We start from the raw sequence: 17,843 nt of genomic DNA, 5'->3' as shown, positions 1-17,843 counted from the left end.
ATATATACCCAAATTAATAATTCAGTGCCTGTATATTCTTACACAGTGTTTCTTCCTCTCCATCTCACTCCTCCTCCAGTTCTTCGTGGAGGAAAAGAGTGTTTGAAGACCAGGCCCTCAAAACTGCCACCAAGCTCATGGTTTACAGGGCTGTAGTAATACCCAGAATTCCTCATCAGCGCCAAGCCCCGAACCTCCCTCGGGAGCCGGAGCCTCACAACTTGAGCCTCATCTGGGAAATCCCCTCCGTGCCTTTCAGTTCTGCGCGGAGGGGATTCCTGTACGGGCTGCTCTTACACACTCTCCATCTTGCCATCCTCGTCTGCCGTCCGGACACCATGGCGCACCATCTTGCCGAACTGAGGAGGAGGCGGGGGTCCCCAATGGAGTTCTCTCTACACGGGAGTCCTCCCTCTATTTATTGGGGACTTGGCCTGGAGGGTGTTGCACGGAGCAGTCCCGTGCAATAAGTTTTTAAGTCAGTTCATGGGTTCCCAGGCTGCCTGTAATTTCTGCAGTCTAGAGGAGTCCATGTTCCATGTATATGTTGAATGTGCGAGGTTGCAACCCCTCTTCCAATATTTGAAGGGACTGCTCCTCACATTCTGGTTGCACTTCAGTCCCACACTCCAGATCTTTGGGCACCCTATGCAGAGGGGAGCAGGCAGGTCGGAAGGCCTCCTCGTAGGACTGATCCTGGGCATGGCCAAGGGACACATCAACCGGTTCGGGCAGCGGGCGGTTGAGGGGATCGTTCAGCCTGACTGCCTGCCTTCCGCGAGAGGTGGGCACCAAAGGGACTGGACTGCATCATCACCCCCGGCAACCAAATTTTAATTTGAACCACAATATCTAAAGTTTAATTTGTTTAAGTTTGTCGGTTTTAGTGCCCCCACCCACCCCCCACCCTGCTTTTAGCCAGGAGGCACTTGTATAATTTATGTTTTTGGTGCCCTCAGAAAAAAAAACAAGGGGGCACTTGATTGAAAGTTTTTTGGAGTGTGACCCACCCCCCGCCCCCCCGCTTTAACCATTGTGCACTTGTTTACAGTTACAACAGAAATAGTTGTAGTAATACCTGTCCTCCTGTTTGGCTCAGAGACATGGACCATGTACAGTAGACACCTCAAGTCGCTGGAGAAATACCACCAACGATGTCTCCGCAAGATCCTACAAATCCCCTGGGGGGACAGACACACCCACGTAAGCATCCTCGACCAGGCCAACATCCCCAGCATTGAAGCACTGACCACACTCGATCAGCTCTGCTGGGCAGGCCACATTGTCCACATGCCAGACACGAGACTCCCAAAGCAAGCGCTCTACTCGGAACTCCTTCATGGCAAACGAGCCAAAGGTGAGCAGTGGAAACATTACAATGACATCTTCAAAGCCTCCCTGATAAAGTGCGACATCCCCACTGACAGATGGATTCCCTGGCCAAAGACCGCCCTAAGTGGAGGAAGTGCATCCGGGAGGGCGCTGAGCTCCTCGAGTCTCATCGCCGAGAGCATGCAGAAATTAAGCGCAGGCAGCGGAAAGAGCGTGCGGCAAACCAGTCCCACCCACCCTTTCCCTCAACGACTGTCTGTCCCACCTGTGACAGAGACTGCGGTTCTCGTATTGGACTGTTCAGTCACCTAAGAACTCATGATAAGAGTGGACGCAAGTCTTCCTCGATTCTGAGGGACCTATGATGATAAGTTCTTCGTCCACTGGCTGGGCTGTTGTTACCTGAAAGGAGAAAGGCACAAGGATTGGGTTGGGGTGAGGGGAGGGGGGGAAAGCAAGATGTGCCTGCTTACACCATCAGCAGCTTGTAAGTGAGTCGATTTTTTGTGACGAGGGAGAAATGGGATGTGAGAAGAAGGATTAGGTATGAGCATACCACCATAATCAATGCTTTCAACCTTGCTGCTTGCCATGGTTGCAATGATGGCCTCTCCTATTATCTACAAGTACAGTCTCCTCCAGCGCAGCAAGGTTGTGTAGATGCTCTTGCCCCCCGCCTGTTTGCTCCTGCTGGTTGTGAACCACTTTGGCCTGCAAGAGAAAGGGAAGTGTGTCAGTGAGTGTGGTGCAATGTATTTGGGTGATCTGCCTGTCACGGTTGAATCGCTGACATTGTGTGCAAGGTGTGAGATGTGGGTGTGAGGCTTGCAGCTGTAGTAAGTGTGTGAGGGTGAGGTGAAGCTATGATTGTGAGATATGAGTCGTGATTGATAGAGATTGTTGGTAGGTGAGTAATGGGGCTGTGGTGCATTGAGCAGTGTGTGAGGCTAGTGTTGCAGATGATGGAATATGGCTTTTGTAGATGCATTCACTCAGCTTGGCCACTCGTGTGACGTCATTAAACCTCTTGTGGCACTGACTCCATGTCCTGGGGGCAACTCTGCTGGCACTGACGGCTTCTGCGATCTCCTCCCACTGTCTTCGCACATTGGGCCAACATTGTCCCTTTCATTAAGGCCTCTGGCCTCCGGAAAGCGGTGGCCACAGAGCGGCGGGGAATGGCCGCCGAGTTTCAGCGGAATGTCCGTCTTTCACACAATTCCCCTCATGCGCTCTTCCGGCAGTGAGCAAATCTGCCTCACTGCTGCTGAAGCCTCCTTTAGTGTGTCATCAGAGCGCACACCGCCGAGGACTAGCCCCGGACGCGACATTCACTTGAAAAAGTCTTGCCACCGCTCGACGGTGCCTATGTTAGGTTTTTGTGTTGGTACACAGTACTTGGTGAAGACCAGCAGCAGTGTTTAAAGGTGTGTTGGGTTTAGCAGCATTTTTATCGGCAACTTTTTCTTGGACTTTTTAAAGCATTGCGAGAGCCTTGCTGACAGTGTGTTTGATTGACCGTGCGCCAGGCTCTTCCAACTCCACAACAGGGAGCTGTGATTGAGGAAGCTGGGCTTGGGGAGGAAATATAAATGGGGGCAGTGCTGGCAGGCCAATGCCTCCTGCACATTGTGCGTGACAAGGAGGCATGCAGGAGAATGCAGCGCCGGGTCCAATGGCTGGAGAGGCAGCGGGCAAGGGCCGCAGTAATCATGGCTGACCAGCATGCAGAGGGCCATGTAGATGGTGAGAGAGATCTGCCCAGAGAGCTGCAACAGGAAGGGCCTCAGCAAGGTCATGCAATCAGGAGGAGGGTGAGGTACGCAGCAGATACTGGGCCAGCAGGCCAGGAGGCAACCTGCAGAGGAGACAGATGCTTAGGCTCAGGACCAACTAGACCAGGAGGAAGAAGGCAATGACACAGCTGAGAGAGGAAGACACCTGCACAGACTTGGTCTCAGAAGGCATTATCGGCAAAGGGTCTACCAGCAGCAGTTCTCGTTCAGGGACCTAACTGATGACCAGTGTCTCTGTAGACTGCGATTCACTAAGGATGTCGGCACGGAACTCTGCAATATCCTGCAGCCAGACCTGCAGCTGCAAACAAGGTTGAGAACAGATCTGAGCATCATATCAAAAGTGATCACCACCCTCAACTTTTATGCCATTGGATCCTTCAACGCTCCAACAGCAGACATCTCCAACATCTCGCAGTTTGCCGCGCACACATCCATACGTAAGGTCACAGATGCTCTCTCTAATAGGAGGAGTGATTACATCTCCTTCCCAATGAGCAGGGAGAAGCAGTTGGAGCGGCAGACTGGATTCCTGCACATTGTGGACTTCCCCAGGGTTCAGGGGGCCGTTGACTGTACCCATGTCGTACTGAGGGCACCGCAAAACACTCTCGAGATGTTCCATAGAAACATAGAAACATAGAAAATAGGTGCAGGAGTCGGCCATTCGGCCCTTCGAGCCTGCACCGCCATTCAATGAGTTCATGGCTGAACATGCAACTTCAATACCCCATTCCTGCTTTCTCGCCATACACCTTGATCCCCCTAGTAGTAAGGACTACATCTAACTCCTTTTTGAATATATTTAGTGAATTGGCCTCAACAACGTTCTGTGGTAGAGAATTCCACAGGTTCACCACTCTCTGGGTGAAGAAGTTTCTCCTCATCTCGGTCCTAAATGGCTTACCCCTTATCCTTAGACTGTGACCACTGGTTCTGGACTTCCCAAACATTGGGAACATTCTTCCTGCATCTAACCTGTCTAAACCCGTCAGAATTTTAAACGTTTCTATGAGATCCCCTCTCATTCTTCTGAACTCCAGTGAATACAAGCCCAGTTGATCCAGTCTTTCTTGATATGTCAGTCCCGCCATCCCGGGAATCAGTCTGGTGAACCTTCGCTGCACTCCCTCAATAGCAAGAATGTCCTTCCTCAAGTTAAGAGACCAAAAGTGTACACAATACTCCAGGTGTGGCCTCACCAAGGCCCTGTACAACTGTAGCAACACCTCCCTGCCCCTGTACTCAAATCCCCTCGCTATGAAGGCCAACATACCATTTTCTTTCTCATCGCACCTTCGCTATAATGCTAGTGGCAGTAAAAGGCAGACAACATACAGCTAAGACAAAATGTTAAAAGTCATATATAAAAGTCAAAATAAAATGACAAGATTGATGGGTACTCAATCAAGCTTACCAGTAACAGTGTGCTGTAGGAAAGCACATGCCATTGTTGTGACAGAAATCAGTCAATTTCAAAAGTATACATCAGTGAAGATACTGTTACAAAATAAATGACCTGGAAAGGGTTGGAAAATATAAATTATTGATATAGATGCAGAAAAATACTGAAAATATCAATCACACAACCTGAGATAATTAGTGTATAATTGTTCAAATCAAAGACGAGGCCAATCCCAGCTTTGTGTGATTTGATTTGCTTTATTGAAGTCTGCTGCTGAATTTGGAAATGTCAACAAGTTTGCTTCTTTTGTAACCATACATAAATAATATCACAGCAATATAAGCCCCGATTGTTCAAGGTCTGCAAATGTTTTGCTGGGATTGGCTGGCAGCCAGGCCCATGTCAGCTGAGCTGACTGTGCTCAATTTTGCACCATCTCATTTGATTTATCGGCATATGCTCCCAGCACATCTTTTGGCCTTGCTCTGGCAGCTAGGCTAATGTGGATCTGCACAATCTGGCTAAGCTCATATTTAAAGAGATATGTGCATTTAAGAGGTAAATGGCTGCATAAGTGGACAAAAGCTCCCAAATGAATGTTAAGTTAGCCTCTTCTAAACTCGATTCAGGGGTAGGGGTGAAAAAGTGCTAAGCAACAATGAAGTAAAAGAAAACCCAGTGTGGAGGCACAAACTGAAGTTTGTAGGTAAGCGATAGAGTAGCATACCACCCAGCCCCTTGCTTGATGTCTAGTAAAGTGGATGTACCATTGCAAGAGGTGCAGGTGAGGAAGGTTGCATCGTATGGCACTTTAAGGTTCTTTCACCTGACAAGAAAGCAGGGCCCCTTGCATGTTAAAGTGGTAAGTCCAGACAAAGGCAGGTCTACGGAATCATGCACTAGGGGTGGCAGGTCTGTAAACCCAGGTCCTAGGATAGTAATAGACACAGGCTACAGTGGCCTGGCAGTTATAGCACTGAGTGAGGACTACCAGAGTTTGTGAGTTAAAATCCCCTCATGAGCACGTTAGGGATTTGAATTTAGTAAATCTGATAATCATGCCTTTACATAAGAACTGAAGAAATAGGAGCAGGAATAGGCCATACGGCCCCTCGAACCTGCTCCGCCATTTAAAAGATCTTGGCTGATCCGATCATGGACTCAGCGGGACTGACCTATCAAGAAAGACTGGATCAACTGGGCTTGTATTCACTGGAGTTCAGAAGAATGAGAGGGGACCTCATAGAAACATTTAAAATTCTGACAGGGTTAGACAGGTTAGATGCAGGAAGAATGTTCCCAATGTTGGGGAAGTCCAGAACCAGAGGTCACAGTCTAAGGATAAGGGGTAAGCCATTTAGGACCGAGATGCGGAGGAACTTCTTCACCCAGAGAGTGGTGAACCTGTGGAATTCTCTACCACAGAAAGTTGTTGAGGCCAATTCACTAAATATATTCAAAAAGGAGTTAGATGAGGTCCTTACTACTAGGGGGATCAAGGGGTATGGCGAGAAAGCAGGAATGGGGTACTGAAGTTGAATGTTCAGCCATGAACTCATTGAATGGCGGTGCAGGCTAGAAGGGCCGAATGGCCTACTCCTGCACCTATTTTCTATGTTTCTATGTTTCTATGTTTCCCCGCCCGCTCTCCATAACCCCTTGTTCCCTTATCAGTTAAGAAACTGTCTATCACTGTCTTAAATTTATTCAATGTCCCAGCTTCCACAGCTCTCTGAGGTAGTGAATTCCACAAATCCACAACCCTCTGAGAAAATAAATTTCTCCTCATCTCAGTTTTAAATGGGCAGCCCCTTATTCTATGATGATGCCCCCTAGATCTAGTCTCCCCCATCAGTGGAAGATCCTCTCTGCATCCACCTTGTCAAGCCCCTTCATAATCTTGTACATTTCGATAAGATCACCTCTCAATCTTCTGAATTCCAATGAGTAAAGGCCCAACCTACTCAACCTTTCCTCGTAAGTCAACACCCTCATCTCAGGAATCAACCTAGTGAACCTTCTCTGAACTGCCTCCAAAGCAAATATATCCTTTAGTAAATATGGAAACCAAAACTGCACGCAGTATTCCAGGTGTGGCCTTACCAATACTCTGTATAACTGTAGTAAGACTTCCCTGCTTTTATACTCCATCTCCTTTGCAATAAAGGCCAAGATTCCATTGGCCTTCCTGATCACTTGCTGTACCTGCATACTAACCGTTTGTGTTCATGCACAAGTACACCCAGGTCCCGCTGTACTGCAGCACTTTGCAATCTTTCTCCATTTAAATAATAACTTGCTCTTTGATTTTTTCTGCCAAAGTGCCTCTAGACTTGACAACTCCAATGCACTCCTGGCTGGCCTCCCACATTCTACCCTATGTAAACTTGAGGTCATCCAAAACGCGGCAGCCCGTGTCCTAACTCGCACCAAGTCCCTCTCACTCATCAACCCTGTGCTCGCTGACTTACATTGGCTCCCAGTTAAGCAACGCCTCGATTTCAAAATTCTCATCCTTGTTTACAAATCCCTCCTTGGCCTCACCCCTCCCTATCTCTGTAATCTTCTTCAGCCTCACAACCACCCCCCCCCCCCCCCAAGATATCTGCGCTCCTCAAATTCTGTCCTCTTGAGCGTCCCTGATTATAACTGCTCAACCATCAGTGGTCATGCCTTCAGCTGCCTAGGCCCTAAGCTCTGGAACTCCCTCCCTAAACCTCTCCGCCTCTCTACCTTTCTTTCCTCCTTCAAGACGCTCCTTAAAACCTACCTCTTTTGATCAAGCTTTGGTCATCTGCAGTAAATTCTTCTGATGTGGTTCGGTGTCAAATTTTATTTTTGTCTTATAACACTCCTGTGAAGCACCTTGGTACATTTTACTACATAAAGGCACTATATAAATATAAGTTGTTATTGTTGTTATCTCGGTATCATCAAAATAACAATGATAGCTGCTAGATTGTCATAAAACCCCACCTGCTTCATTAATATCCTGCCACTTCTACATGTGACTCGAGTCCCACACTACTCAATGCCCTCAGCACAATGAAAGGTGGGCAATAAATCACCCATATCCCAAAAAGATATAGGAAATGGCAAAATCCTTTTAGTGTCATTGTATTTTTCGCCCTTCATGAACCCATCTTCCTCACCTAACCATGCAGAGCTATCAGAACCTCCAAAGGGATTCCTATTCTCAACACTTTTGTTGGTGATATTTCAATCAAAGCAGCAATGAAGAATAATAAAGGAAAATATTGGCAGAATCAATCTCAGAAATGGCAGACTACTCAACAAAGCCTAATTATGCATGGAGCAAAATGCAGAATAAAGTAGTATTTGAAATGTGGAGATGATCAAACCTTTTAACAAAAACGGTGTGACCATAATCTTTCTTTAAGAATCCTACGGATCATAGGATTAATTACGTGCCCATTTTATATGGACCAGAGGTCAGTGTTGGAGCAGAGGACGGCAAAAATAGCAACATTCACCAAGGGATTCATTTGCACAATTTTGAATATTCTAATGAGAGTTCATCAGGCAAAGACCGCAACCTCCTTCACAGCCCAAAAAGTGTTTGTATTGATTCAGCACAACTTCACCCCAAGCCTACAGCCTGTAGGCCTGATTTTACAATGCATTTTGGCCACCAAAGGATTGGAGCCTCATAATATTTGCCCCATGTAATTGTCTCCAAGTGGTTTGTCAACAGTTTGGACCAACAAATCCACAATTATTTGTTGTTCTCCGAGTAAATAAATTAGCAGTGCCTTACTTTGCAATAGTCTTATTGTAGAAATATTGGATCTTCATGCATACTTCTCAGTCTAATAATTGTGAATTGTCTCTGATGCTTTTATAAATGAGTCCATAGTTCCACTTGAGGCTGCATCATTTCTAAGAGTGAGGACAATACATCCACAGAGTGTGATGCATCTGGCAAGGGGGCAATACACAGGGTCTGGACCACACGTCCTGTGCTGTGCTACGGAGCAGTGGAAAGACACGACAACCATGGCAGAAATCAAACCTTGTCTTCTTGGGACCAAATCAGCCAGAACTGACCAGTGCTGTTGCTTTAACCCTCTTACCTCACCTCACACCAAGTTCAGATGCACAAACATATTGCCTCAGCTTAAATGCTTTTGCAATTAAGCTAAGAACATTTAACAGAAAATGCCGATTTACTAATCAAAATGCTCGCCACACTTGTGCAAAATGAGTGGCCTTATCAGTGCAGCTTCAGCATATTTCCATTCACAATTCCCTTGAATCTTTGAAGAATAGCCTATGGGCTGTTGCATGAACATTGAGGCCGAGAAATTCGATTGCGCTGTACCCATTTTTTGGGTGCTAAAACAAACACTGACACCTCCAAGATGATGGGTAGGAAACACACGCTCATTATGACCAGAAAGTGCATTGCCCGACAGATTGGTGTAGACAAAACAATAGGCATCCAATAGTACTTTTGTCTTGTAGGAAAATGTAGCAGCCAATTTGTGCATAGCCAAATCCCACAAATAGATAAATAACCAGATAATCTGATTTGGTGATGCTGTTTGAGTTTATAAATATGCCCAGGACATGGAGAATTCTATTCGCTTCTTTAAATGCCATAAGATCATTTACATCCACTTGAGAGAGCAGATGGAGCTTTAGTTTATTATTCAAAAGTTCAACACTGATCTAGATTAAGAGCCGAAGGGGGAGAAATTCCTCAGTACCACATTTCGGGGTGGTAACCCAGTTGGGGAGAGTCTTCCTGCACCCGGCCCGCCCCAGCCACAAAATTTGGAATACCGCCCCTCAGAGGAAGTGGAGCACAATGTTGCCCGCTCCACTTCCATTAAAGGGGAGGGCGCTGCGAACTCTGCATGGCCTGTGGTGGCCTCCACTGGGCCACCAGGGCAGCATGGTGCCGTGGCCACAGCCCGGCACCAAGATGGAGTGCCGGGCTGCACAATGGCAGCCTGGACCATGCCACGGACCATCAAGCCGGGCCGATTGGTAAGTCGTCCAAAACAACAAAATGGCGGCGCACGGCGCAGCCCACCTCCCCTTTAAATTCAGAGGTTAGCCTGGTTCACGACCCGCTAACAGCAGCCTCGTGGTGCGCCAGCCAATTTCCGCTGCAGCCAGAAAAGGGTCGCCATGGGACAGAAAAGGGATCGCCGCACATAGCGATGATGTCATCACCGGTTGCGCACGGACTACCGACAGGACGTGGCACTATCGTGCTCACGCCTCTGCTAACTCCCGCGCAATTCCACGGTAGCTGGCAGCGCCCCCACCGCTTCCCCCGGCCCTGGCGAAAACAGGTTCTTGCCCTATTAGCATCCCCGAACACACTAACGGAGGCGCAAAGCTGGGGAATTTCTCCCCCAAAGTCTCTGGAACAGCAGTGAAAAGAATAGAGCTTAATGCATGCATCGTAACTTTGGTGGAAGAGTTCGGCCAGTCTCCCACGGAAGTTAAGGCAGGGAATCAGTTGAATATTTAGTTGGATCCTGATAAACACAGAAATTTGTCGAGAAAGTCTGTTCTTATATCAGATGCTCTGTTTGATTGGAACATCTATATCATGGGAGTGAGAGTGAGAAAAACAAATTTGCATTTATATAGCATCTTTCACAACCTCTGGATGTCCCAAAGTGCTTCACAGTTAATGAAATACTATTGAAGTGTCGTCACTGTTATAATGTAGGGAAGCGCAGCAGCCAATTTGCAATCAACAAGGTCTCACAAACCACAATGAGGTAGATAATCAGATAAGCTGTTTTTCGTGTTGTTGGTTGAAGAAAAAGTTTTGTCCAGGACACCAGGAGAACTCTACTCTTCTTCGAATAGTGCCATTTCTAGGTGGGAGGATTTGTCAGAAGGTAGCTATGCCTCATTTGCCTTCATTATCCTCCCAAAGATAGAAGGGGAGAAATTGGCCAGCATTGCACGTTTTTTTCGGAGATATTTTGTCCTTTTGGCAGGTAAAAGGTGTTATATATGTGGACTTGTATTTACTCTGTACAGCCATCAGAGGGCTCATCCCCCGGAGTCGCTCCACAAAAGTTTCCCAATCATCTCCCTCCGAAAAGGCGTCTCAGCTCGGCGACATAACTCGCCACTTCCTGGCCTTAGACCTTTTGTAGGTGTAGAAATGGTACCTCACCATCAGAACGCTTTCCTTCGGGTTCAAGTGTTCTCAGATCAGTGTGCAAAATCGTTGGACGATTTCTCCGTGATCCCATAATCCCTTAGGAGTACAGGTATTGAAGAAGGCTTCACAGGTTGAAGAGGCACTCTGGAGACCTGCAATAAAAGACTTTACTTTGAGCTCACAGTGTTCAGTCTGACTCTTTCTCCATACACAACAACTGCCGATGAGATACAGATAGCGAACCCAAAGATGCATAGAACAGTGGGCATTCTGGAGACATTTTCAGAGAGAGAAGATTGGGAAACTTTTGTGGAGCGACTCGACCAATACTTCATGGCCAATGAGCTAGATTGGGAAGAGAGCGCTGCCAAACGTAGAGCGATCCTCCTCACCGTCTGTGGGGCACCAACGTATGCCTCTTGAAGAATCTGCTCATTCCAGCGAAACCCACGAAGAAATCGTACGACGATCTGTGCACACTGGTCCGAGAGCATTTGAACCCAAAGGAAAGCGTTCTGATGGCGAGGTACTGGTTCTATACCTACAAAAGGTCTGAAGGTCAGGACGCGGTGAGTTATGAAGCCGAGCTGAGACGCCTTGCAGGACATTGCGAATTTGAAGGACATTTGGAGCACATGCTCAGAGACTTTTTTGTATTTGGCATTGGCCACGAAACCATACTTCACTAGCTTTTCACTGTTGAGACCCCAACCTTGAGTAAGGCCATAGCAATAGCCCAGGCGTTCATTGCCACCAGTGACAATACGAAGCCAATCTCTCAGCACATAAGTGCGGCTACAACTACTGTGAACAAAGTGATGCTGTTTTAGAATTGTAACATACAGGGCAGGTCACACATACCTGCAGCTAAACGTCCGCAGATGTCTCAGAGTCCACCATCAAGGGTGATGAATGCAAGGCCATTAACACTTTGTTGGTGTTGCGAGAGTGATCATCGTTTCCATTCATGCCGATTCAAAGGATACGTTTGCAAGGGCTGTGGAACAATGGGGCACCTCCAACAACTGTGCAGGCGAGCTGCAAAGCCTGTTAAACCTGCAAACCACCACATTGCAGAGGAGAACAGATCCACGGAGGATCACTATGAACCAGAGACTCAGATAAAGGAGGCAGAGGTACATGGGGTGCACATATTCACCACAAATTGTCCCCCGATAATGCTGAATGTTGAACTAAATGGACTCCCGGTGTCAATGGAGCTGGACACGGGTGCGAGCCAGTCCATCGTGGGCAAAAAGACTTTCGAAAGGTTGTGGTGCAACAAGGCTTCAAGGCCAGTCTTAATTCCATTTCACATGAGACTAAGAACTTACACAAAAGAACTTATTCCTGTAATTGGCAGTGCTACCGTAAAGGTCTCCTCCAATGGAACAGTGCATAAGTTACCACTCTGGGTGGTACCGAGCAATGGTCCCACGCTGCTCGGCAGGAGCTGGCTGGGAAAGATATGCTGGAACTGGGACGACGTCTGAGCGCTATCGCCCACTGATGACACTTCGTGTGCCCAGGTGTTAAACAAATTTCCTTCGCTGTTCGAACCAGGCATCAGTAATTCCAAGGAGCAAAAGTGCAGATCCACCTAATTCTGGAGGCACAACCCATCCATCACAAAGCGTGAGCAGTACCATACATGATGAGAGAAAGGGTAGAGATCGAGCTAGACCGGCTGCAACGAGAGGGCATCATTTCACTGATCAATTTCAGCAAATGGGCCAGTCCTATTGTCCCAGTCCTCAAGGGAGACGGCACCGTCAGAATCTGTGGCAATTACAAAGTGACTATCAATCGTTTCTCCCTGCGGGACCAATACCCACTACCAAAAGCCAACGACCTCTTTGCAACGCTGGCAGGAGGAAAGACGTTCACGAAGCTGGATCTGACTTCAGCCTACATGACGCAGGAACTGGAGGAATCATCATAGGTCCTCAACTGCATCAAACACGCACAAAGGTCTTTTTGTTTATAACAGATGCCCGTTTGGAATCCGATCAGCGGCGGCGATATTCCAGAGAAACATGGAAAGTTTACTGAAGTCGGTCCTGCACACCGTGGTCTTCCAGGACGAGATCTTGGTCACAGGTCGGAACACAATCGAGTACCTGCAGAACCTGGAGGAGGTTCTTAGTCAACTCAACCGCGTGAGGCTCAGGTGAAAATGCTCAAAGTGCATTTTCCTGGCGCCTGAAGGAGGATTGCGGCGGACAGCATCAGGCCCACCAATGCGAAGGCAGAGGCAATCGAGAACGCACCGAGGCCACAGAACGTGATGGAGCTGCGGTCGTTTCTGGGACTCTTGAACTACTTTGGTAACTTCTTACCAGGTCTCAGCATCCTGCTAGAACCAGTACATGTCTTAATACGAAAAGGGGGCGAATGGGTTTGGGGCAAAAGCCAAGAAAATGCCTTTGTAAAAGCGAGAAAATTGTTATGCTCAAACAAATGTCTTGTGTTGTATGATCCATATAAGTGTGTGGTACTAGCATGTGATGCGTCGTCATATGGCGTCGGGTGTGTATTGCAACAAGCTAACGATTTCGGGTTTGCTACTGGTTGCTTATGCATCCAGGAGTCTGTCTAAGGCCGAGAGTGCCTACAGCATGATTGAAAAAGAAGTGTTAGCGGGTGTCTATGGGGTAAAGGAAATGCATCAATATCTGTTTGGGCTAAAATTCAAATTGGAAACTGATCATAAGCCACTTATATCCCTGTTTTCTGAGAGCAAAGGGATAAATATCAATGCATTGGCCCGCATCCAGAAATGGACGCTCATGTTGTCCGCAAACAACTACGTCATCCGCCACAGGCCAGGTACAGAAAACTGCGCCGATGCTCTCAGTAGGCTGCCATTGCCCACCACAGGGGTGGAAATGGCACAGCCCGCATGTCTGCCCATGGTTATGGAAGCATTTGAGAGTGAGCAATCACCCGTCACTGCCGGCAGATCAAAACCTGGACAAGCCAGGACCCCTTATTATCTCTAGTCAAAAGCTGTGTGCTTCACGGGAGCTGGTCCAGTGTCCCAGTGGAAATGCAGGAAGAGATAAAGCCGTTCCAGCGGCGCAAAGTTGAAATGTCTATATAGGCAGACTGCCTTCTGTGGGGCAATCGAATAGTGGTCCCCAAGAAGGGCAGAGACACCTTCATCAATGACCTCCACAGTACCCACCCAGGCATCGTAATGTTGAAAGTGATAGCCCGATCCCACGTGTGGTGGCCCGGTATCGATGCAGACTTAGAGTCCTGCATTCATAGATGGAATACATGCTCGCAGTTCAGCAATGTACCTAGGGAGGCGCCGCTAAGTTTATGGTCTTGGCCCTCCAAACCGTGGTCTAAGATACACGTCGTCTATGCAGGCCCATTCTTGGGTAAAATGTTCCTTGTGGTTGTAGATGCGAACTCCAAATGGATTGAATGTGAGATAATTTCGGCTAACACGTCCGCTGCCACCACTGAAAGCCTGCGGGCCATGTTTGCCACACACGGCTTACCCGATGTCCTGGTGAGCGACAACGGGCCATGTTTTACCAGTGCTGAGTTCAAAGAATTCCTGACCCATATCGGGTTCAAACATGGCACATCTGCCTCGTTTAAACCAGCATCCAATGGTCAGGCAGAGAGAGCAGTGCAAGCCATCAAGCAAGGCTTGAAGAAGGTAACTGATGGCTCACTACAGACTCGCCTATCCCAAGTCCTGCTTAGCTGCAGCACGAGACCACACTCACTCACTGGGATCCCAACTGCTAAACTGCTCATGAAAAGAACACTTAAGACAAGGCTCTCGTTTGTTCACCCTGATCTACATGAACAGGTAGAGAGCAGGCAGCTTCAACAAAGTGCATACCATGATAGCGTAAATGTGTCACGCGAGATTGAAGTCAATGATCCTGTATTTGTATTACATTATGGACAAGGTCCCAAGTGGCTTCCCGGCACTGTCGTGGCCAAAGAAGGGAGCAGGGTATTTTGGGTCAAACTTTCAAATGGACTCATTCACCGGAAACACTTGGACCAAATCAAACCCAGATTTCCTGAGCAACCGACCTTGGACCCTACCTTTTTTGATCCCCCAACATACACACTAGTGGCAACCGACACCACGGTTGACCACGAAACAGAACCCATCATCCACAGCAGCCCTGCAGGGCCCAATACACCAGGCAGCCCAGCAAGGCCAGCTGCACAACAGCCCAGCGAGGGCCGAAAAAATGATTCAACAACACCAGCTTTCACACCGAGATGATCAACCAGGGCAAGAAGGGCCCCAGATCGATTCACATTGTAAATAGTTACACAATTGACTTTGCGGGGGAATGTTGTTATATATGTGGACTTGTATTTACTCTGTACAGCCACCAGAGGGCTCATTCTCCGAAGTCCCAAAGGATCCCATAATCCCTTGCGAGCACAGATATTTAAGAAGGCTTCACATGTTGGAGAGGCACTCTGGAGACCTGCAATAAAAGACGAAGGTCACACTTTACTTTGAGCTCACAGTGTTCAGTCTGACTCTTTCTTCATACACAACAAAAGGTACTTACCTAAATTGACCAAAGTTAATGAATGGTGGTTTTGAAATATCACTGAAAAGCAGATCGGCCACGAGCAAGAGCAAAAAAAAATGCACCACTTAAAATTGGCCGTTTGGGTAACCCGTAATCTGGGTGAAAAAAAACGCCTGAGAAAAACCTGTGTTGAAGCCCCTGAAACAGTGGTAGGTATGAAGACCTACAAAAACGGTAAATTGAAGTTTTTATTTTTTAAATCTTTTTCAGCGATTCATTAGTTAAGTGTTTGGTTAATGTTTTCTGATTTTTTATTTTTTTATTTTTGCAATTTCTTTTTGTGTTTTCTTCCCTCCCAGGCCCTGTATTTTTGGTAGTGATAGGCTTTGGGCTAAAGTTGGCGAGGACCGCAAATCCTCGTGCAATGCCGATTATTACTGTCGGGCGCATTTTTTTTTGCCAATTTTTTCCCCTTAAAAAATGGCAATGTTTTTAGTGGTATTTTGTCCGCAAAATAATGGGAAATAAACGATATCGCCAAAAACTGAATTTCTAGCCCAGATGGTATTATGGAGTAAACTCTATCTTCAACAGTGTTGAACTACCTAGACAGGCGACAACTTGGTTTAATGTCTCATCTGAAAGCGAGAACCTGTGGCAATGCAGCATTCCCTCAGTACTACACTGAAGTTTCAGCCTCGATTATATGCTTGAGTCTCTGGAGTGGGGCTTGAATCCATGACTTTGTGACTCGAGAGATGATAGTACTACCACTAAGCCAGCATGCAGGTGATCCTACACTTAAAAGCATGAAAAACCACAGACATTTAATTAATATGAATGGTGCCATTCAATTTTGTTTCATGAAAATATATCTCAGTTTTAAGATTTATAATATTATAGTCCAAGATAAATGCTACCTTTTTGAATCTTTTCTACTCTTCTTCCTACAGATTATTTTGACTCGTACATCTCCTGTTTAAGTCACATCTCATGCTCTCATGGGTAAGTCCCAGCTCACCATTCTTTCAATAAGGTCAAAGGTGGATTTTGCACTATAATACCACTTATTTGTGGAAGTCCCAGGGTGGATAATAAAGACAAATAAGGCAGGGAGTCCTTCTGGCAAATCCCTACCCCAGGAAATGGTCGTATTCATTTTAATCCCGCACCTCACTGGCAAATTGTGCCGCCCCCCCCCTTTCCCGTTCTGCCACATGCAAATGATGACAATTCAGCAGTGCTTAGATTTCCAGTGGATTTTTCTTTGTTTTTGCCTCTGGGTAGCGTGGTGTTGCAAGGCAGGCAGGATAAACTCTAAGCACAGTTCATGGGCCTGCTGGCGGTGATCTGACTCTCCTGCTTCTTCCCACCCTGTACCTGCTCAAGATGCGTAGTTGGATTCATGCTGAGCCAGTGACAAATCTTTATCCTGCAGATTTTGGAGGCAGCTACTTCCTTTCAATTTTGCCTTAAGCCCGTTTCAGCTGCTCCAGCGTGTTTTCTTCTCTTTCGGAGGCAGACTCCCAGTGCGTCGGGAGACTGTCATGAATACTTAATTGACCCCCAAGCCAAAAGAGGGAACAAGGCCATGGCAGAACCTGTCTGGCAGGTGGAACTCCTGCCCTGACCCACTTCTGACACTGGTCCTGTTGTTAAAGGAAATCTGCCACTTTATCTTGGCTTCAAGATCTAAGTAAGCTTTCATTAACTCACTGAGTATAATTAAATAGAATACCCATCTGTGAACTTATTTTAGCTACTGGACTTATCCTATGATTTCATAGGATCTATCTCTTCTTCGATAAGCATCACATCTTTAGGCCTCATTTACATTTATAACCATTGAGCATATTTATTTAAAAAAAGAAAAACAAGCAAACCATAACAGTCATAGAATAGACTTCCTACTGTAAATATATAACTGTGTAATCTAACTTCTCAAGCAGGCAGAATAATAAAAAGTTTGGGTGGATGATGTTCCTACCCTGGGTACAAACCAGGTGAAGTGCATCCCAAGTATATTGAACTGAATTGATACCGCCTGTATTTCTGGGTTCTGGTCATCTGCAAAAGCTCAATGTTGTCCTCAACCAAGAATGTCCCTTACTGAGGATTGGCACCTAAAAGCAGAGGCCAAAAGTCGATTGCCGTTGTTGGTCTAAGAGGCCTGCATGAGGCCTAATGACCACCACCATTGGAAATTTCTTGATACTGTCCAAAAACAATAGCCAAAAAGCATCCACCTCTGATGCCCATCCTGCTGGCTTTCTGAAAAAAAGTGTACCTTTTTCCTCCAGGAATTTTCTGCAAGCGCTGCTTACATCCACTGAATTAAGATGACTATGTGCAAACAGTAAGGCCTATTGTAGCATATAGGAGGGCGGGTATCACCCCTGCTCTGTAGGCCATGAGCTTGGGCTGGGTTTGAGATCCTGTTTTTCGAACACTCTTTTCCTCAGCCGGCCGAAGGCAGCACTGGCACACAGAAGTCAGTGTTGGACTTCGCTATCGATGTCCGTCCTTGCTGATAGTAGGCTCCCAAGGTATGGGAAGTGGTGCACATTGTCCAAGGTCTCATTATGGATCTTGATAATCATGGAGCAGTACTGTGTGGCGGGGGTAGG

Source organism: Pristiophorus japonicus, chromosome 2 (assembly GCF_044704955.1).
Source record: "Pristiophorus japonicus isolate sPriJap1 chromosome 2, sPriJap1.hap1, whole genome shotgun sequence".
Lineage (NCBI taxonomy): Eukaryota > Metazoa > Chordata > Chondrichthyes > Pristiophoridae > Pristiophorus > Pristiophorus japonicus.
The sequence above is the reverse complement of the archived record's forward strand: the minus strand, read 5'-3'. Positions refer to the sequence as shown.